We start from the raw sequence: 22,785 nt of genomic DNA, 5'->3' as shown, positions 1-22,785 counted from the left end.
AGAACAAACAGACATAAACACAAAAGTGTGTGAGTAAGAATCAAGATCATCGGGAACATTCGCCACATATGCCATGAACTGCCCTTTCGATGACCAACTCATAGGCTCCAGTTTTTTTAAAATTCCGTGTTAGTGCCGCGAAGTAACTGTAGCGATGGAGTAGTGGGCAGATGGAGAGAGGACAGCAGGAAGGAGTGCGAGTGGGGGGATCTGCTCCAGTGCTGAGCCCACGATGAAGCTCGTGCGCAAGAAGATGATGCTGCACCCTGAGTCGGCATCACATCTTGCGTGCCCCGGATCAATACGTACGTTGTCGTCCGTCCATGACTCAGAGACGAATAGCTGCCCGTGCGGGTTGAGCTCCAGAAACCTCATCCTTTTGTTGGTTGTCTTTTGTGCGAGGCTATTGTGTCACTGCTAGAGCAGGGTACGTCGCAGCCATTGTGTTTGGATGCTTCCGACTTTTGTTCGTATGTGCACCATCCTGTGACCCTTTGGGGCCTCGGGCTTTGCTTTCTCGGCGTCAGCTAAAGCACGTGTACGTAGCTGCCTCCATGATTGAAGCCGCACCTACATTGCACCGAGGCATGAATATGGGAGACATTATGGGCATATATGGCGACGCTGTTATGTTAGGTTGCTTGTCTGGCTTCGATAACAATGATGCCTCGGGAACAAATACTGCGGGATTAAATATATGTGCAGAAGCACAATGCATAGAAACCTTGTGTGCACGGGCACAGGGGAAGGGTTTCCCGGATTTTGCCAGAACTCACTATTTCCACAGCTGCTTGTATTATTTTTTGCAGAATTTATTTTCACGCATAAGTACACTCCCCAACAACACCAAATATCATCTGGATGTACGAATAATGTCTTAACGGTTTCGTACGTCCGATGGATATTCTGAGGATATCCATCGTACGTACGAATTTCTTAGGACATTATTCGTACATCTAGAGGATATTCGGTGTTGTTGGGGCTCTTTACAGTCCCGCTCGTCTCTCACAGTGCTATTCACACTGGTGCACAAACTCGAAGCACGAAGGTAAAATACTGTGGCCTTGTAATTTTGCTTAAGATGTTGCCTATGATAAATATAACTCTCAAAGGGGCGCTAAAGTAAAAAAAAAAAAAATCCTCGTGGAATGAGGGATGCCGTTAACTTGACAAAAATACAAAAGGAGCGAAATTCATCCGTTGCAATTTGCAACATATACAATTGCAAACAATATGCAAACAATACAATATTAAACAATATGCAAACAATATGCAATTTACACTTTCCCCTTCCCTCTCAAGAAGGCCGACAATGCGGAGCGCCCTCTCATTGGTCCCCGCAAAACGATTTGTCCGATCACCGCGGGGAGATCGTTTGCGAAGACCGATCCGGGACGTCTCCGCAGTGTCGCGCGTGTTGAGAAGAAGAGGAAGAGTGAAAGCGTCAATTGCGTTTTTTCTATCGATCATGAATCACGAACGACGCAACCGATGAATCCGGTTCCTTTTGTGTTGGTGTTAAGGTAACGGCATCTTTCATTGCGCGAGGATAATTCTTTTTCTTTGTTTACATTAGTGGCCCTTTAAGCTATACCGGTATAAAATTCGAATTATTACCCTATTAGTAAAGGATATTGTATAAATACGTACATGCAGTTTTCACCGCTTCCGGTTTGGTGCCAAAACGACATCCGGTTTCACAGCAAGCTCTGCGCTAACCATTGTGCCGGTTGATAGAGCTATCGCCACTGATTTGAGGAGAGAGAGGGTCGTATACGCCTTTTTGCGGGAGTTCAAACTGCCAGAAAAAGGCGTACGCCTCCCGTTTTCAACAAATCAGGAAAGTGAAAGATATAACTCTGCGTGGCGGTTGGTTCCGAGCGCCCTTAGTCACGGAAGGACCGGAGGTCTTCGTGGCAGAGGAAGTTGTGGCGGGGGCTTGTTTATGTTTACCCGAGAATGTCATGTATAGTGTATGCCCATGGCGATCCCAGTCAAGGACGGCAGCAATGTGGAGGGGTTAAACATTACTTCCAGCCCCGTGTGTCGCAGATATTCGGCACTCATTAGAGAACCCCACACTCTAAAAAGAGAACCTCACCACATAGCACGCTGTACGCCAACGATTGCCACGAACGATAAGGTTATCGCGTCTGATTCGAAGGGGGAGGAAGGCGTACGCCTTTTTGCGCCAAATTGGATGTATCATAATTGACGCAAAAAGGCGTACGCCTCCCCGCTCTTCGAATAAGAAGCCATAACCCTATCATTCGTAGCAATAGTTGTCGAACAGTGTGCTACGCAGTGAAGTTCTGTTTTTAGAGTGCAGATGGTCAGCATTATTCGTTCACTCTTAAAAATGAACTTCACCGCATAGCACGCTCCTCGCCAACCATAGTCCCGAATGATACCGTTACGCCTTTTTTGTGACAATTATGAACAGCATAAGTGTCAGAAAAAAGGCGTACGCTCCCGTTTTCAACAAATCTGTGCTGATAACAAGATCATTAAATATTATGGTTGGCTAGGAGCGTGCTATCCTTTGTAGTTCATTTCTAAGAGTGTAGTCCAACCCTGCAGCATGTCGCCGCGCAGTTGCAGGCTGGTTCATCGTTCGTGTACATCTACCCTGGCTACATTGCATATCGAAAAAGCGCAGACTTTTCCGACGAGCATTATTGACCATCTTTGCGAACACCGCCACTACGTAATGAAACGCAGGACGGCACCCCCGCTTCAGGAAGACAGGGGTCAAATAACGAAGTTGCCACTGACCAGTCCATTAGTCGTCCATCCGAACACCTTCCATTCGACACTGAAACACTAAAGGACTAAGCGTTCTGATAAACGATAAGAGGAACGACGCCGCCATATAGATAGCAGTCCCCTTCCAAAGTGTCCTCGAGTCAATCGTCTTCCATTCCTCTTCTTTTTTCTTCCCCTATTTTACTGTGCCCTCAGAAGCGCCCTTTTATTTGTCCGGGGTCGCCCTTAAAGGGCAGTGAGTCGTGACTTCCTCCTAGTTTTCCACGGCCGAGTTACGAGCTCTGACGAGGGTGGCGCTCGCGAAGTACGCCGTAGTTTCGGAGGGTCCGTTGTTCTCTTTGTTGTGTACTAGAGGTTGTTTCGAAGGAGCGGGTTGTTTGTCTGTGTCTATCTAGGAAGAACACTGCCTGAGCAACCTTATACATGCATGCAGAGTAGCTGGAATGGCCTGGGGCTTAAAACGTTTATGTAGATGTCCCTGTATGTGGTTCAGGTTTAACCTTTTTTCCTCTTTCTTTTACCGGGCTTTATGCTGCATTGATTTTATTTTGCGACGACTGAATGGCGCTTGCTTGTTTTATGACTCGTGGCCTGGGTCCAGGAAACCCGCGGGCGTTCTGCATCCGTGATTCGAAGAGCATTTTTTTTCTTGATCGGAGCTTACTGGGAGAAATCGTATGGGTGAAACTGCCAACTGAGCTTTTGATAATAATGATAGTTTATTTCCTTTTAATATGTACACATGGATATGCCGGCAAAATAGTATGGGTTCCGCTGCACGAAAAAGTTCATAATGTGGACAAAGAGAGATAACAGAATTTTTCTATAGGCCGGAGAGAAGTTTTAGGTATAATTCTGGACAGAGCTTCCGGGACACATTTCCATTGGTTTGGGATGAGCAGCGGAGACTTGTTAGCAGATCAGTATGAAGTCAGTCAGTGATTCTTTATCTGAAGGCTCATTCCTCATATTAACACGTTATGTTACCACGTGTTACAGAGCGCAGCAAGAAAACGAAAGAATACCATACACCCGTTTGTATGAATAATAATACAGTGAACCCTCGTTATTATGACCGTGGTCGTTCCCGAAAATTTTGGTCATAATGCGGAATTGTCATATTAACGGGGGGGATTTGCAGAGGTTTCACTAAATTGTTCCCCAGGAGTATTGTCGTAAAGCGCGTATGTCAGATTATCGGTGGCCATATTAACGAGGGTTCACTGTAATGGTGCCGTGATGTTTTTTTCTGCCTAATGTGCTGCACGTGCCTGAGGGTAGGACTGCGGGTAATTTCGACCACCTGGGGTTCTTTTGATGTGCGCCGGAAATCTTCGACACACGGTGTTGGAAGCAATGTTTACCTCCCCCCACATTGCTGCCGTCCTCGGCCCGGTTCGAACCCGCGAACTTGAGCTCAGCGAGCCAACACGTTATCGACTGAGCTATACCGAGGAGAACTCCACTTGTATGATGTTTGATGGGCATCGTGTCTTTGTCTTCGAATGTTGTCAAGTGTCGGTCAGTGTGAACAAAAAGCGCAGTACACAACGCTTGAATCTTTTATAGTGCAATTTATGTGGGCTAGCCTCAGAATTATTTCCTCGGATAGTATTGCCCAATGCATCTTTAATATAAGCGCGTGTCTACTACCCCACCGTGCCGGGAATAATACCGCTGCCGGTGGTCCGAACGCATTGTAATTGCGTAACAAAAACAGGATTTGCATTGTAACTTTCCTCCACTTCCGTGAGACACGAGCTTCCTGGACTTCAATCTCGCGGCATTCTCTCGTTTCGTGCCAATTCCACACCTGTGACAGCACTTTTCCTCGCTTTTAAAGAAACGTCAAATCGTTGTTTACCATAAACAGGACGCCCAAAAGCAGTTTTTCCTTTATGCTATATTTCTTCCTGTCAAAATGCAGACCGCCATAAGCTTCCTTTGTATATATCCTAGCCCATAGAACAAACGCTTTCGCAACAAGGTTGCGAGCGTTCTCTTCAAAATCTCACAATTTTAGCACCAGCCCAAGAATTGAAAACGCCTTTCTCTCTCGGGATTACATTGGCAGCTACGACAGAAAACGTTCCGGATACAAACAGGTCGAAGCGATAGGCCCACATCGTACGTATATGACGGTATGAAAATCAATATGAGGCCTGTTAACAGCACCAGCTGCTTCTTTCCTAGCCGTGGTCTTACGGACGGCTCTCCTATTGAATTCTAAATTTGGGTCCCTTTACCGCATGAGTCCAACAGCGCTTTCAGTTACGTGACGCCTAGCTTTATTTCGCGTTGAGTGCACGTCGTAGCAGCCGCAAAGGTGTTGCACACACCCAGGCAGCCGTAACGTAAAGCAATAAACGGCTACCTGAAATAAACCGGCTCCATTTATTACACACGCGGTATCGAGTCGCTTCCGTGTGCAGGAAAAGCTGTCGCCATCCATTTATGCATATACAGACAAATACGATTTCCGTACCTTATACGGAGAGAGATGTTACTGTGCACTGTCCTGTCCCACGGTCAGTATCCGACAAAAGTATTCGTAATGAAGGTCGCAGAAGACGTGTGTCGACTTCCACCTGCTCTTCCAGTGGATTGAATTGATTTGCATTGTATTTACAAAGCATCTGCATCATGCACGACTTTCTTCACGCATTTTTTTTTTACCTGCAAGCAGTGTATTCTTGTTTCCTGTGCGTTCTACGATTCCAAAAGAGACCAGATGAAGACTGTACTGGCTGCATCCCTAGTGTTTTCCGCGGTGAGTTCAGTTATAGTTTCTCATTTCTCTACATAATTACTTTCGTACAATGCCCATAGCTTTGCTGTCTGGGAGTGTTTTGAAATTAATAGGTAGCTACGTATCCTCGCAATTGATGACTGTTTGCAGTAAGATCAGAGCCACAGAGTAATGACGTTTTCCGTTGTCATCGGGATTCAAACCCAATCAATAAAGCGTACCGCATTCTCGCAAGGCTATTCGTTTTTTCTAGTTCGATAAGATTCACTCGGTATAAGTAATAACACAAACGTTGTTCGCTCTGCGACATCGACGCCCGTATTGGAAACGCGTTCTTCATCGGCAACTCTAGCGCTCCAAGTGTTATTGTGTTTCATCCACAAGAAAGTGAAAGATTACATCACGGCAAAATCCATTATCAACTTTCACAATGCGTCCGAGGGACCCTCCCTCGCACACACGCTTTCAAAACAGATTCTTCTTTCTCCAATCTCTTACGCACGTATCACAGCACACCCAGCTATATACAACACCGCCGTGCACAATTCGTTCTCCCTTGAAATTTGATAGTCACCTGTCGCACGGCAATACCACCTTGCAATCGTCGCTCCAATAATGAAGAGTCCAACGCGCTGTTGGCATTGTGTGACTTGCAGGAGCTTCGAAAGGTTGTAATTTTCAGTCCCGCTTTTACACATCGACGCTCCGTCTGTACTGAGGCAACAACCTCTGAAGTCTTGACACACGTGAAAGGCAAATACGCCGATTTCTTGGGCCCGAGAAATCAATAATAAAGACGTGATTCACCTTGACGCTGCCTTCTTCAACAATAGCGCGCTGGAATTGGAGAGAGGGAGGGTTTGAAACAACGTGACGAATAGCAGGTTAACAAGTTTTGTTGAATCGTACGCTCCTCATGCTCGAATGCATGTTGCATAGATTGAATTCCGGAGAAGAAGCTTTATTTGTGTCCTGACGGCTACCCTTCGCACATGACAGCTTTTTTTCTTGATTCTAACGCTGTTCGCTATCGTGTAATTGGTATCGTCGTACCGTAAGGATCCCGCGGGATCTGTCGCGCCAATGTGTTGAGGTTAGCTTAGGTCAGGTTAGGTTAGCTTAGGTTAGGTTGTGTAATTCTATGTTAGATTACACTCGTAGAACAGAACTTCACCGCACAACACGCTCCCAGCAAACCATCATCCCGAGTGACCTCGTTCTCACCCCTATTTGTTGAAAACGGGAGGCGTACGTCTTTTTGTGACACTTATAAAGGAAAGTTAATTGTTACGAAAACGGCGCACGCCCCGCGCTTTTCACAAATTAGGAGTGATAATAGTGTACACGCCTTCAACGTGTTATGTGGTGATGTTCTGTTTCGATAGTATATGTATACATCAAGTATTCTAGGAAACGTAGCGTAGCGCCACTGTCCGGACGCATTGGTCGCTCGCTCACGCTACAGCTCTATCACAAGTTTCGATTTCTGCATGAACGAAAACATTTCATAGATCTCGTACAGTCCCCTTTCGTCCTTTTTTTTTTCGTTTCACCAATCGAAGACTCAGGAAGCGAGCAGCCAGAAAGAGGAAATGCATCTTTGTATATCGTGTTCGAGTTGAATAGAAATTCCAGTTCTACTGCCTTTCAAAGATTGATCGATTTTTTAGCAAAATTTAGAGAGACGGTCTCCTCTCTTTATGCGAACGTATGCCTGAGAGCAAGATATATGTTAGGGCCAGGAACGAGTATAATGCTCGGAGGAAAAGAAGGCATTATAGGATAGAGTATGGAGAAGTATAGAGTACGGAGATGGAAGTCAAAGTGAAGTTAGCCACAGAGGTTTGATTTGAGATCTGGCCCCCCGCTACAGAATCGATAATAGAAATACGTTCATGTCTTCGATGCATGTTGTAGAATTTAGACACTTCTGGGGAAAATTGCACGCTGTCGTTGCTACCACGGAGGAAGAAATGGGAACGAACGCCCTATTCCATCGGAAAAAAAGGAGTTGGAATTTCGGGCCAGCCATGTGACGTCATCGCTGGTTTCTTGGTTTCGGTTTCCTCCGTAGCATAGTTTCGTAATTCGTGGATAGCCGTAATGGACCATTTGCGTGAGACGTGGCACCCTCTCGAATGTCGTCTGCTACTGGCTGAAAACAAATGCACGTGAGGAGGCGCCGCGGTTTCGTTTTCGTGTCGTTCGTTCTAGCGTACTGCACGTATTCACTTTTTGAATACCCATCTTAGGTTTCAAGCCCTGTTTCTGTTGCTTCTCTCTGTACGAAGTTTGAGTGTCCGTTTGATGTATGCAACATGACCCCGGAGCCCGCCGTACCATTCCATGCCTGACCAATATGCTGTGCACCACTGTTTTGAAGAAGAGGAAGAAGAAGCCTCTTGCGCTTGTTGGGAGCAGCCATTCTGCATTAAAGCTATTCGTTATCATTCCTGGGTCATTTCCCTACATTTCTGTTGCATAAACACGGGAAGCGTAGCCTCTCTCATTGACGGAAGGATTCCAAGACCGGGAAAATGACATATAGTAGCGTGAGCGTAGTAATTGCGCTGTGCATTCTGGTGCAAATGGCCCATTGTAGCGTGTCACGATGGATCCCAAAGTGGCGTCCGCAAAGCCTCCTCATCGGCTTCTTCACGAAACGTAGCCCTTACAAACCTCCGATGAAGGTAAAACTCGACTCTATTGATACGTCACTTTCCCTGAGCTTCTCTCGAATAACCCGTTTACCACCGCCTCATCTTCCTTTCTCCGACCCTAAACGTGCTACGCGACCTGCCTGCCACTTTACGATGGTGCCTGTAAAGTGTGCTCTGCCACATAGTAAGCTTTAAGGTGACAAAGCAGCACATACAGGATGTAATAGCGACCTTAGTAAAACGGGCGCGTACGACATGACGGCCTTTCTTTGTTCTGTATTCCCTCCATACTTCACTGCAGGTGACGTACGTTTCTTGTTAACACTGTTCAATGAACTCGTGGCTAATACGCTATTCTTGTCACGCCGCATGGTAATGTTTATTTCCTCCTCCTACACTCTTAGAAATGAACTTCACCTCATAGCACGATCGTAGCCAACCATAATCTCGAATGATACGTTATATCTGCCCTGATTTGTTGAAAACGGGAGGCGTACGCCTTTTTTGTGACACTTACGCTGTTCATAATTGTCACAAAAAAGGCTTACGCCTCCCGTTTTTGAGATGATGGTTGGCTAGAAGCGTGTTATGCGGTGAAGTTCATTTTTAAGAGTGTACATACACTCTAAAAACAGAACTTCATCGCATAGCGCGCTGTGCTCCAACCATTGCCAGGAATGATAGGGTTATCGCTTCTGATTCGAAGAGAGAGAGAGAGAGAGAGAAAGGGGGGGGGGGCGTACGTCTTTTTGTGACAATTTTCATATATCCAAATTGTCACAAAAAGGCGTACACCCCCCTCGCTCCTCGAATCAAAAGCGATAACCCTTTCATTCGCGGCAGTGGTTGGCGCACAGCGTGCTATGTGTGAAGTTCACGTGTTTACAGTAGATACGCATCTTTAACTGTAAATTTCGTACGTTATGTATGTAGATTTGCGTATATTTCGAACATACTGAACAAACATAAAGAAACATACAGAGCCAAAAGAGTACGAAATGAAAAAAAAAATAAAAATAGCGCCGAAAGGAGCACTGAAAGGTCCTTAGAAAACACCGCATCACGTTCAAGCGTCTGCAGCAAACCGTAACAGGCTACAACAGTATGATTCTCATAGCTATTTTGCCTTAAGTATAAACAGAGGGGCATAATCGTCGAGGTCGCAAATATGTTAATCACTTCTACACTACACTTCAGCATATATATACTTCGCAAATTCCCGATACGAAGCTATGCAGGTCCTAATAAACACCTCTACGGACGAAACACATTCACTCCGTCTAACGTGTCGAGGTTAGAGCAGTGAGATAGCAAGTTTGTCCGTCCCTGCCCAATAGAGCATCCTCAGAGCCCGAATTCCTCATCACCCGCAATGTCTTTATGAAACACCAGCCCTTCCTTCATATAGGCAAGCACACAAAGCCCGCCTTATAGAGTTGATGGATGGGGCCGATTGAAAGACTCCTTTCACTATGGGAGGGAGCCACAGAGGTGGTCATCCTTACCTGAATCGTTTACCCAGTGCCTGAGTGGAAAACTCTCTCAGAGTCCCTTTCAATGAAAGGCAGCTTTTGTTACTGGCCATCGCCTGGTTCGCATCGCTTCCCCATATAAGGGTGAGGCTGTGGTCACGTCTGAAGAGTTCAGGGATAGAATGACCAGGATTGGGTGGTCGTAAAGTGTCTAAAGTGCCCTCACGTTCAGCTATCTCCCCAGTTGTGAACCCCCTTTTCAGAACGCGGAGTTGTTCCTTTCATTGAGACGTATATCCGACGCGTACGAACGACACGTCGTATTGGTGTTCCCTTTAGGCAGAGTGTGCATATTTGGACGAACTATGAGAGTGGTGAAAGTTATCATGCACCTAGTATGGTAAGGTACACTTCGACATCTACACGACGCGTTTAGAGGCGACGTTTAAAGCCGTTGTGAAATTGGTTTTGTGTATCACTGAAAAAAAACGAACTTCACCACATAGCAGGCTGCTAGCCAACCATCAGCAAGAGTGACATCGTTCTCTCCCCTAATTGTTGGAAATGGGAGGCGTACGCCTTTTTGTGACACTTATACAGAAATGTTAATTGTCACAAAAAGGCGTACGCCCCGCGCTTTCCACAAATCAAGAGTGATAGGGATATCACTCTGTACAATGGTTGGAATTCAACGTGCTATGTGGTGAAGCTTCGTTTTAAGAGTATATCACCGCTTTTTACAGATATCCGCTCTACACTCTTAAAAATGAACTTCACCGCATAGCACGCTCCGAGCCAACCACCATCTCGAATGATATCGTTATCTGCCCTGATTTGTTGAAAACGGGAGGCGTACGCCTTTTCTGTGACAATTATGAACAGCATAAGTGTCACAAAAGTGGCGTACGGCTCCCGTTTTCATCAAATCAGGGCAGATAAAGATATCATTCAAGATGATGGTTGGCTAGGAGCGTGCTATGCGGTGAAGTTCATTTTTAAGAGTGTAGCTATGAACAGGTTTAGGAAACTGATTTTTTCTTTCTTTCAATTACAGTTTAAATAAGAGCATATTCTAGGTCAAGTTGGTCACTTGAAATATTACAGTCATCGAAAAAGCCAGACAGCGGAGCGATTTCAACCACCCGTCCCTCGACTACCGATATAGCGCCTTGACCATGACGGCCACGTTTCAACTTATTGAGACATTATTGAGACTTCGTGTCTGTGTCTGTCCCTTCGTGTTCCCTAGTCTCGGGGTTTTTACATTATGCACCATCTTCACCAGCTCGCTTGCTTCCTAGCCATTTTTTCACGTTTCAACTGTTCATGTTCTCAGGCAACTTGAGCCTGAAGTTTGTTGTGTTGAGCTGTTGTGTTTATCTGTTCCAGCCTCAGAACAATTACTTTCTATTAAGTTGGCCACCTCTTTCGTCACACTAGCGATGTCCTAACTATTTTTACTAGTAATTTTTTAGTTATGAAAAATAGAAGAAAAACTGGACCTCTTGTGCTGCCTTGCGTTTAAAGGCGACGGTAAAAAAAAAAAAAAAAAGGAGCTTCTGGAGTAGTGCCAAAGCTGACGTCCAAATCTGCGGTGTTATCCGGGTCAGTTTCCACGCTCTATATTCGATGTTCGCTCACGTTCTATGCTCGATCCTTCTTAAACGGCATCGCCGTCAGCGCTTCAAAGTGAACAGGTGATGTGATTGCGCCGAACATCTACCTCTCATAATTAAAAATGTCATGAGTGAAAATCAATATGGACAACGGCCCACGAGGCGGGCTAGGGCGGCAATAGGATGACCAACCTAACTTACTATATACTGTCAATTTACTGTAATTGAACACACACAACAAAAAAAAAAAAAAAAACTTCCCCGTTTTATAAAAATCTGCCCATATAGTTTGCGCGGACACCCTCCACATATTGCCATACTTCAATCACACTGAATACATATTCTACACGAAAAATCCCATTTGCAGCCGTCCACTTCAACCGAAACAAGCAGTCTAATAACACACATTGCACACCCCTTTCATACGTTAGCGGTCATTACCAACGGAGAGAGGAAGGAGGGGAGGAAGGACACGTTAATTATATTCTCATAATAGTGTAACAGAACAACAGGACAGCCACATCCAGCGTAGTCAAGCCTACAGTCAGTCTTTTGAACAACCACTATTTTTCTCCCTTCTTCGGTGAAGTTGTTACTGTCTCGGGGATTTTCCAGACCGCCAACGCCGAAACAGGCATTCCCCGAGGCGCTGTGAGAGCTGCCGTTTATGGTGGAACCTCTGCCAGTGGAAGAGTCTGTGTCTTCATATTCGTTAACAGGGAAGAGAAAGGGTCATTTTCCATGGGTAGTTTTCGGGCTCGTTTAAATGACCTGTCACCGCTCTTGAAATGACTTCATTCTCTCTCAGGGCGCGGATGTGTTTGTGTGTGTAGGCATCTTTTAAAGCGAGAGTTGTGTTTTCTCGTTCTTTTCCCCCAAAGTTCCTTTGTTCCGACAAGGCGGCGGTGGAGTATTATGTATGAACTCTCGTACGCGGTGCAGTCATGCGTTACGAGGTGAACGGGAGAAACTGTAGGTGTGTGCGGTGTGTGTGTGTGGGAGGGGGGGGGGGGATATGTCAACATCCAAGAACCACCTCCAGACGAGTCACAAGTTTGAAGCAACCCACATAGCTAAGCTATAACGGTGCATTTCCTAGGCAGACTGAGTGCGATATTCATATCGTGTCGCGTGGAACAAAATAGAGAGTTTTAGCGCATCGTACGCTATCGCCTTTGCGTACGTAAGGGATAGCGTTGGTGGTTCTGTGCACGCGCGAGACACAGGTAGAGCTTTGCGCATTGCGCAGAACCACCACGCTATCTCTTACGTACGCAAAAAAGCGACAGCGTACGTTATACTAAAACTCACTAATATCTGAGACGCTTCATTCGTAACCACCAGGAGTGTCCACAAGGTGCTACATTCAACACACTTAGCAACATGACAGACAAAAAAAACAAAAACAAAAAAAAACGGGCAGTTTTAAGTTTAGGGAAAACGAGTCTAAAGGAAAACGATTTTTTTTTTTCGTGAGTGTGTTAAAAGAAAGCCAATGAAACAGTGCACGCTTCGTGGTGTACAAAAGTTTTTCTCTCTCCTTTTTCTTCTGAAGATATATTACCTGGGTCGGAATTGAAGCGATAAACCCCAGGTTATAGGAGCCTCCGATATTTCGAACAGGGCTGATCGAAATGTCCGTAGCTCCCGAACTGAAGCCCTTTCGCTTCAGTCCACCCATACGCCGGATCGCTTAGGTTCTCCACTTTTGGATCGGAGTTGTTCGTGATGAAACGCCGTTGCCAGCGTATCGTAGCGGTAGGCGCACTCGACCGGCAATCGAGAGGTGCGTGGTTGGACTCTGGTCGCTGCCTGGCTTTTTCGGCGACTGCCTTATTCCAATCTCTCAGAATTGTTCGTTCGCTACATCGTTTCAGGGCGAGTGAAACGTTACATTTCTTTCCAGTTTTACAATATCGCACCGGTCTTATTTGTGCTTTACTTTCATTTTGGTGGTACATTCTAAGAAAAAAAGGTGTGAAAAGGTGGTAACTTCTATAGTTATAACCTACACTCTAAGAAATGAACTTCACTGCATAGCACGCTCCTAGCCAACCATCATATCGAATGATATCGTTGTCTGCCGTGATTTGTTGAAAACGGGAGGCGTACGCCTTTTTGTAACAATTATGAACAGCATAAGTGTCACAAAAAGGCGTACACCTCCCGTTTTCAACAAATCACGGCAGACAACGATATCATTCGAAGTTCATGTCTAAGAGTGTAGGTCAACATGGCGTCTGAGAAAGGGTGTAAAAGGCTGGTAAAAGCAATTATCATATATCCGAATTGCTACAAAAGGGCGTACGCCCTCCTCGCTCACCCAATCAGAAGCTGTAACCCTATCATTCATAGGTAGCAGGTAGAACTTTGCAACCTCTTAGGCACAACATACGACATCTTAGGCGACAACTACTAACTGCTCCACCCTTTTTTCTATGAGTGTACACTGTTAAAACAGAACTTCACCGCATAGCACGCTCCTAGCCAGCCATGATTCCGAATAATATCATTCTGTGTCCTGATTTGTTCAGAACAGGGGAGAGGCGCTTATCTGGGACAAGATAATGTGTCCCAGATAGGCGGCTCCTCCCATTTTCAACAAATCAATACACAGAATGATATCATTCGGAATGATGGTTGGCTATGAGCGTGCTATGTGGTGAAGTTCTGTTTTAACAGTGTAGTTACGCATGGGTACGACTTACTGCCACGCTGCTTCGAGGAGGGCATAGTTTAGGGATGGGCCAACAAAATCCGCGAATCCTCGAATCATAGGCAGGGATTCGAGGTTCGGGAATCCGAATCTCAGTGCCCGAAACGGCGAATCGAATCTTTCGAATCCACCAACCACCTTTGTTTGTTTCGTTTTAAAATTCGCGCCACCGAAGTCCGCCGAACGCCTAATTAGCCGGCGGGCCCCGGGGCACGCGAAAACCACAGCATAAAGCTCCAACATTACAAGTTTAAAAGTAAAATAGTTTTGCTTTTGACTGTTTCTTACTTTTATGGAAGAATTGAGATTCGGGAGTTTATGTATTTCCTGTAGTCGATGAACAACATGTTAAATAAATTACATTTAAGAAGGAATATATGAGTATGTTTTCTCCTGAAACAACAACAACAACAACAACAATAATAGATGATGACGATGAGATGAAGGTGTTTCACCGCGGTGGTGCGGTACCCTACCCCTTGCATTGAAAGTGAACTATTATTTAATTTGTTTTTCGTTAAACAAAGATATCTAATTCTGCTTTCAAACACTTTCAATTCTTTCAATTCAAACTGCTTCCAACAACCTTAAGACTGCTTTCAATTCAAAACACTTTTCAGTAGAAGTGTTCTTTCCCCTGGATTTTTAAACTCTTTTTAAAGAAAGGATTCGGAAGATTCGAGATTCGTAAGATTCGTGGATTCGCAGAAGTTTCCTTGGATTCGGATTCGGATGCGAAAAATTCTGGATTCGTCCCCTCTGTAGTATAGTTAGGTAGTTCCTTGCACGCTTCATTTTTGTCGTCTTTCAGCATTAGGCAGCGGTCACACGGGGCAACTTTTTCCAGCACTGCTATGAGCAATTTTCGAGCTGCTGGCAGCCGGCCGACACGGGCAAACCCCAGCAACTCTACTTGATCTGAATCGCTCCTCGACCGAAATAAAATAATAAAAATAATAACAACATAGAAAAAAAACTATTACCGTATTTTCACGCGTATAAGCCGCACCGCAGATAAGCCGCAGTACGCGTTTTTAGGAACTTTTTGAAAATTTTCCGACATTAAGCCGGACTCGTAGATAAGCCGCGGGCAATACGAGACGACTCCTATGTGCGACAAAGGAGACCTTAGAGTAAGATCGGATTGTGCCCTTGTTGGGCGCTTTTCATGTATTGATGGGTCAGTGGTCTTCCAGAAGGCATAAATCACTGTCACCACTTTCGTTAAAGCTGCATGGGGGCAATCTACTCTAATGTGGACCCATCCCTGTTAGGCACTGTTCGTGCATCAGCAGGACAGTGCTATTCCAGAGACACTGTCGACCCTTTCGTTAAAATCAGTGTATGGGGAAAATACCTGAAAAAAAGAAAAAGTCATCAGATAAGCCGCACCGGTGGATAAGCCGCACAGCGCCCATGAGAAAAAAAAATCGCGAATAAGCCGCGGCTAATACGCGTGAAATTACGGTACATCAGCCTCGCTGGAATACTCAGTACGCGAAGTCACTGAGCCCTCACTGAACGTCACTGACTTCCAAGAATGTTCGAATGAAGCCGCAAAAACTCCGCAGATTCGGATTCTTCAAGGGCAAGGAAACCGTGCATAAAGTATCGTGGTTCAGACTCACTGCACATATTGTTGCATCACCCATTCATAAGTGGTGCTTCCGAATCGCGAACTGAACGTTCACCACATTTGAGCGGCAAAGGTGATACGAGAGGAAGCTTATTTGCTGAGCCAACATTTGTGTTGCACACCACGTGGAGTGAAGTACAACACGATACGAGGTGCTCCCGAGAAAACAGAAGGCGTACAACGACGCGTGAAGTGTGTTCTCCTTACACCCTCGTTCGACCCTTAGGTGAGCTCCTTTCCGAGGAATTCGCTCTGGTGTTTGCCAAGCGTTGTGTTCCCAGCAGGCTGCGGTGGAAACTTGTGTTTACGCAGGAACGAGACACTTGCGAGGGATTACAAACTTTGACATTACGTAAATACGGGCTCGGTCTTTCTTTCTAAACACTTCCTGGTTAACGCTCGCGAAGTTCCAAAACGCATTCGCGAAGTTTTGTCGTCGCCCGCAGTTGGGGAAAAATGTACGTCGTACGTTTGCGGAGAGCAAAGTGGGAATAAGGGAGGAACTTCAGATGAGTATATATCTTCAAAGAACCTCCTCACCGAGACAATGTTTTTTTTTATTCCGTGTTAGCGCCGCGGAGCAACTGTGGCTATGAGCGGCATAGAGACGTGGACAAATGGAGAGAGGACAGCAGGAAGGAGGGAGTTTGTATGCGTCCTGGGCCGACTTCAGGAGGAACTGGTTCGGGGAAGTTTTGCTGGAAAACGAAGGAAAAACCTACGACAGCACAGCCGCGGTGGTATAGGATTCGAACCCACCACCTTACAGTCTACAGCAAAGCACGACCTTGGAGTAACCTCCAATGAGCGGATGTTTTCATCCACTGGTCCCCACTGGTCATTATGAGCACAAAACAGTAAATGATGTCTGACGTTGGAGAGGTAAATTCAAACCTGTTCACGTTGTGGGTCGTGTTCGCGGTTGAATTTTTAGTGGAGCTCCTTATCTTTGGAGTTCCTGAGGTAAGCATTCCTCGTTTTGTTCATGTAGAGTGGCGAGGTCTTCCTTGGTGGTCCCGGTAGTCCTTAGAGGATGTCCGTGCTTCGAGCACACTCCCTATCATTTGCGAGTTTTAGTAAATTGGAAGATGTTTATGATAACGGTTCCGAAAACATAATAAGTCATTCGCCTTGTTCCTTTTAAGTGGATGACGTCACCTCGCCTAGCTTTGAATGGGCAGCACGGTTTATTTTACGGTGTTCCTTCGAGCTCTCTCGATATGCTAACACTATCTATTTAGCGTGTGTTAGTATGCGCACGTTACTTTATTTTTCGCACGTCTTGTGCCCTGGCGCGCGCTATCTTGGAAAAAGTAGAGCGCATACCCAAAACCCAAAGTGCGGCCTGGATTCTGGGTACGAGCAGCGACGATGTTCCCACGGACGGGTTCCCAAAGCGTTTGGGTCCCCTATACTAAATCTCTTTGTGGTTTATAATTTAATACCAGGACCTATTCTACCTACATCGGGACGGGCGGAGAGATTCCAACATCGGGAGGGAGGGTACAGTACTGTTCAAATGCACCCCCCGCCCCCACCCCCACCCACCCACCCCGTGCTTTCGGAAGCAGAGGGCGACATCGTCGCCGACAAGGAGCAGCACATGAAATCCTCGGTGAAAGGCATTGGTACCACATTTCCCCTTTCAATAACCTCCTGTCCAACGCTTCCTCAACGTAAGTGTGTGAAGTGTGTGTGTGTGTGAGAGAGAGAGAGGTTTCGGGGGGGGGGGGGACCAGCTTGTGTAGCTGCCGTTCATTGTATACACACGAATTCAAATGGTATGCGAACGCACCACTCATCAAAGCACGCGGAGTAAGAAAGAATTCGTGTTCAGAGAATGCCAGAGGAAATCAGCGAGCGGCCAACAATAAATTTTCGCTTTCTCCTTTACTATTTATGCCTGGACGAGCTATCTTTAGAGCCTCCTTTCCCTCTTCCTTTCTCGCACGCATAATGATTTCATTCAGTACCGAAAAGAAGAGAGGAAGGGGAAAAAAGAAGGAAGAAAAAAAAAAGAGTGACAGAAGCAGTGGGAACGAAGAAAGAATACGACGAGGAAATCTAGATTTATCCATGAGAGAGACAGAGTGAGAGAAAAAGAGACAAAATATGGGCGCTAGTTGCGAGTGCCAACAAAAAGGACAGCAGTTCTTTCGTATCTCTTGCAATATGTGAGAAAAAAAGAAAGAAAAGAAAATGCGCGCACATTTTAGACCCATGCAACAGCAATTCTAGAGCGCGCTGGCAAAAATGTTTTCTGTGCGCGTTTCTACCAAACCACGGAATATGTGCATATTTGGTGGTGTCGGACGTGAAAAATATTAAATTACCTCTCTCGCGTCAAACGCAGACAGCAAATACCCCAACGCCTTTTTTTTCTCTCTCTCTCTCTCTCTTGCATATCGAAAGTGGATGCGCTAAACAGATTTCGAGCAATATTGCGTAACCTTATTTTTAGGTGACACACTGCCAAACTCAGCTGGTTCAAAACTTTGGGGGGGGGGGGGGGGAAGCTAACACAAGTCAGGTACACATGCAAATCTGGGAAGGTTTTCTACTTTCGCCTGGGTCGTTAGGCACGAGCCTGGAATACTCTTAGGAAAAAAAAAAACAACAACACTAACTTCATAACTAATGCAGTACATAATTGATTCTAAAAAATGCGTAAGCCTCTCGTTTTGAACAAATCAGGGGCCTGAACGATGTCATTCGGGATGATGGTTGGCTAGGAGCGTGCTACGGATCTTCTCGAAGAATAGCTTACCGTGTTATCGGAGACGTCACGCAGGTTGCGGGGCTCCGCGATGAGAAGAAGCAGAAGAAGACCAGATCAACTACGCGAGAAGCAAGATGGCGGTGCGGACTCCCGTAGCATTGTTATGCTGCTCAAGGTGATTGCGAGTATAGCCCTTTCGTGGATGCAACGAAATGGATTGCAATAACAGGACTCCTCAACAGTGTAACATCGAAAGGCTTCACGGTTCAGTGTCCGGGATTTGCCATGCGGGAGCGCTACGACGTTAGTTAACCGTACAGTCTCCTTCCACGATGTATTAAAACGTCAACGGCGTCAGTGTCACGTATGGTGATGTCGTTTCAGATTATCGTACCGTGTACCGTACCGGGACGTGGCAAAGTGGCTTACTTAATCTCACTATTATGGAATTCTATGGCGCATAGGCCAAAGCATAAAATGTTAACGCAGCATGCGCAAGACAGTGACGTAGTCTATCGGGACTTTGACTAAACAATGTGGTTGTCTTTCATCGTCCGCCATTCGTATCCACGTGCTATCGGGTTGCCTATTTTTGCGGTGAGAGGCAATATTTCGTGAACTTATGGAGCGGAAGACTTTTTGATAAAGATGGTAGTTGCATGTTCGTTCAGCAGTTGCCAAGAAAAGTGCGGCAAGGGGGAGAGGTTTGACTTTTTTCGGTTTCCGTGCAAACGACTGAACCCACAGCAGAAGGTAATAACCTTGTTCCCCCCCCCCCCCCAATTACAGTGTTGCTTTCCGGACGCTCCATGAACTTCAGGTTATATCAAAGTAACCCTTTATGACCAACGGATAGAGTACGCAGATTGTTTTAGTTGATGCCATAACAACCGTTCTACTTCGCCAGTCAGCCGAGCGGTGGCGCCAGCTCTTTCTGAAAATGCGGATCGTGATACATCCAGTCTAACTGTAAAGTGACTGAGTAGTAGCACCACGTAAGAAAAAGAAAAGAAAAGGCGAACCAATATGTACGATCCAAAGCTGCAGCACAAAATTAGACAGCCGGCCTTCAGAACGTTGCAGCACCACAAACAAAGAGGTGCGTGGAATTCCAGAACGCCAATGTTAATCACTGGCTCGATAGCAATTACTTCTGCCGAGGTGGCACAAAAATAGCAAAAGGGTGCTGGAAATAACGAGTGGCTCCCGTGCACAATTCTCTCTAATGAAGCACTGCCTGTCCTGGGAGTCGCGTGCAACGCCTGACCCACTGAATAATAGCTTCTAATTGACAAGGGCCGTATTGGACGTTGTTCATTCGCCTGTGTCTAATGGGGTGGACACTCTAGTACACGGGGTGTGTACATACCATTGTGTCCGTTCGTTCGTTATGTAGCAGAAGTAAGTACTCACTACTAACGGGATTGTTCGCTCATGCAAGTGCTTATGGGAAGTGTGCTGGAGGACAGACACGTTTCTCCTGATAACATTGTTGCTCGAATGTTGCAACCTGAGGTTTTTACGCTGTCGATAGTATATACTGTTTCTGGCAGGGATGGGCATAAATACATTTTTGAATATTTATATATAAATACAAAATACTTTGTTGAAAGGAGTATTTAAATACTACCTGATAAATACTTTTGAACATGAGTATTTAAATACAAAATATAAATACCGTAACTACTACCATAAATACTGTGAGGAAAATGTCATCTGCAATTACAGAAATAACGACGATCATAGGAACAAATCAGGAACAATAGCATTTATTTGTTAGATTATCATGGCGATATTAATATTAGAAGTTTCTCGAAGACTGCATCTTTATGCATCTTCTGTTCGGCCGTACAATCAGATACAAAGGAGAGCAGCGTCTCCACAGGTGCCGATGAACAAATGCTTGTATCAAATTTGACGAAGACGCTTCGCACAACAAGGTAATTGGGTAGTCGCGACTGTTGGCCGCAATAACGGTGAAAGACTTGCCATCTAAAATGGTTTGTCGCATGCGCATGCTCGCGCAAACACGGCATAACTGCACCCCAAACTCGTCCTTCTTCCCGAAAGGTCAAATGCGAGGCGAGTTTAAGATATGAGTCAGTACATACTGTATTTAGGAGTATTTATAAAGTATTTACAAGAATAAATACTCGAAAATTGCTATTTAAATATAATTATAAATACATTTTCCCAGTCTGTCTTTAAATAGAAAATATAAATACATGTATTTATATTTTATATAGTATTTTAATTACAATGTATTTAAATACTGCCCATCCCTGGACTTTCTGGTCAGACTTTCTGCTACTTGGATCATAGTGATGAAACGAGAAGCCGTGTTTCCGGTAGTGGCACCTCGTCCAGACGAAATAGCCTTATAGTGAGTTTCCCTGGCGCCGGAAAACATCGTGCAAGGAATCGGGGATGGACCACACCGAAGACATGGAAATTCGTTGAAGAGCTCAACGAATACATGTCTGTTCAAGTGACCAACTCCGTCGCTGTAGCATATAAAGTTTCCTATAACTTCAAAATGTGGTGCACCGCGATGAATCGGTTTATCGTATGTAGTCGGATTAAGCCTTGTACGTTCATGTGTGATTGGGGATGGTGAAGAAGTGACCGCTGGACAAAACAGTTCTGAGGTCGCCCCGCTCATTGGTGGTAGTCAAGGTCGTGCTGAAGACTGGGAGGTGGTGGGTTCGAATCCTGCCGCCGGCTGTGCTGTCTGAGGTTTTCCCTGGGTTTTCCGAAGACTTTCCAGAGGAATGTCGGCACAGTTTCCCCTGAAATCGGCCCAGGACGCATGTACAAACCCCCCTGTCCCTGCACTCCTTCCTACTGTCGTCTCTCCATCTGCCCATATCTGTACGCCGCTCAGAGTCACGGTTACTTCACGGCTCAAACACGGAATAAAAATTAAAAAAAAAAGTTCCGAGATAAGTACGTCGCGGTGACGTTGGATGTCACTGTAAAAAACACAGAACGCTTCGAAACGGTACATGCCACGCAGAATTAAGTTCCTGTTTCACTTACATAAAGCAGCTGTGTCAGTACTTGTGTGTGCTCATCAGCAGCAGGTGATTAGCAACACAGTAGCGCCGCTGACAGGCTTCATTTTTCTTGTTTTACATAACACAGTCAGCCCTTCCTTAAGTACTTTGTCACATGTGCTTCGTGAATGCTTTGCCAGGTAAGGAGAGATCCCAATTAGAAAATCCACGACTGAATTAGCAAATAAAGTAGCTACCGCACAACGCAACAACCTACCTGTTAAGGTAGGTCGGTCGGTAACATCGGTACGTTACTTCCAGACATTTCCCTTTTCTTCTTCTTTACACCTTTCATTTACACCTGTCAGATTTAGTGAACAAAAAAAAAAAAGAAAGAAAGAAAACCTTACTGCCGTTCATATCGTCTGAACTATATTTCTCTCTTCGGTAAAGAAGAAAAAAGACAGGTGTAAGGGGACGAACCTCAGTGACTGCGACTTTAGGAGGCCAATAAAACGAACGAGTCCTAGGCTGTTGTGGCGCGCTACAAAGAAAACATAAAAATAGGGCTGAAGAAGGAAGAAAGAGAGAGAGAGAAATAAAGAAAGAAAGAGAAACGTAAACTAGCAGCAGGTTGAGAGGGGAGACCACAGCTTGGCGCTTTTATTAATCTCTGCTCCTCGTCCTATAGAGAGAGGCCCTCGGAAAGAGATCGTAAAATCTCCTTTCGATCAGGCAGTAGCTATTCTTCGCGGAGTCCAGCAATGGGTGACTGTGTAACTTTTAGTGAGCCCGCGGCTACAATGCAGCCGAGGTTTATATCTACGTGCGTTGAAGAAGTGAATGTTTCCGAGAGTTATGTGCGCACAGCAGCGAGGAGAGCTTTAGGTTCCCGTTGAAGACGTCGCTGTTGTGTAGTGTATGACCGGTGAATCTTTATTGACTCCAGGTTCGTCGTGGTGCGAGGACAGTGGTAGAGAAGGTTCCGGACGGCGTTTGAGAAAAGGTCTAATATGGAAAAGTGTTTGTTGTAAGAGTACCAGTATACGGTGGTGGTGGTGGTGGTGGTGCTGGTGAAAGGGCTCGCCTTTACGGTGTTTTGCATTCGTACACTCTATCGAGCAATACAAATGGTAATGATAATGATGATGATGATAATGATAATGATAATGATAATAATAATAATAATAATAATAATAATAATAATAATAATAATAATAATAATAATAATAATCCCGTTAGTGGCTTCGGCTGAGGGACCACGTAGTTGTTGTGTCTTTTTAATTGCATTTGATAGCAAATAAAATTGAACTGAAGTTGACTGAAATGAAATGAATTGAATGAAAGTATTCAATTTCAAGTGAACGAATTGAAATGATGACGATTATGATGACATGTGAGTGATATAGTGACATGAGAATGAAGTGGGAATGCGCGTAGTATTAATATGTGGCT

General features: G+C 45.3%; 1 protein-coding gene across 4 annotated transcripts in view; it reads right to left on the bottom strand.

Moving 5' to 3' along the window:
* The window catches only part of LOC135400741 (metabotropic glutamate receptor-like), a 316,632-nt gene that overhangs the window by 154,693 nt on the left and 139,154 nt on the right, over positions 1–22,785 (bottom strand). The window lies entirely within an intron of this gene.

Source organism: Ornithodoros turicata, chromosome 7 (genome assembly GCF_037126465.1).
Source record: "Ornithodoros turicata isolate Travis chromosome 7, ASM3712646v1, whole genome shotgun sequence".
Taxonomy (NCBI): domain Eukaryota; kingdom Metazoa; phylum Arthropoda; class Arachnida; order Ixodida; family Argasidae; genus Ornithodoros; species Ornithodoros turicata.
Note: the sequence above shows the minus strand (reverse complement) of the source record. Positions and strands in the feature narration are given on the sequence as shown.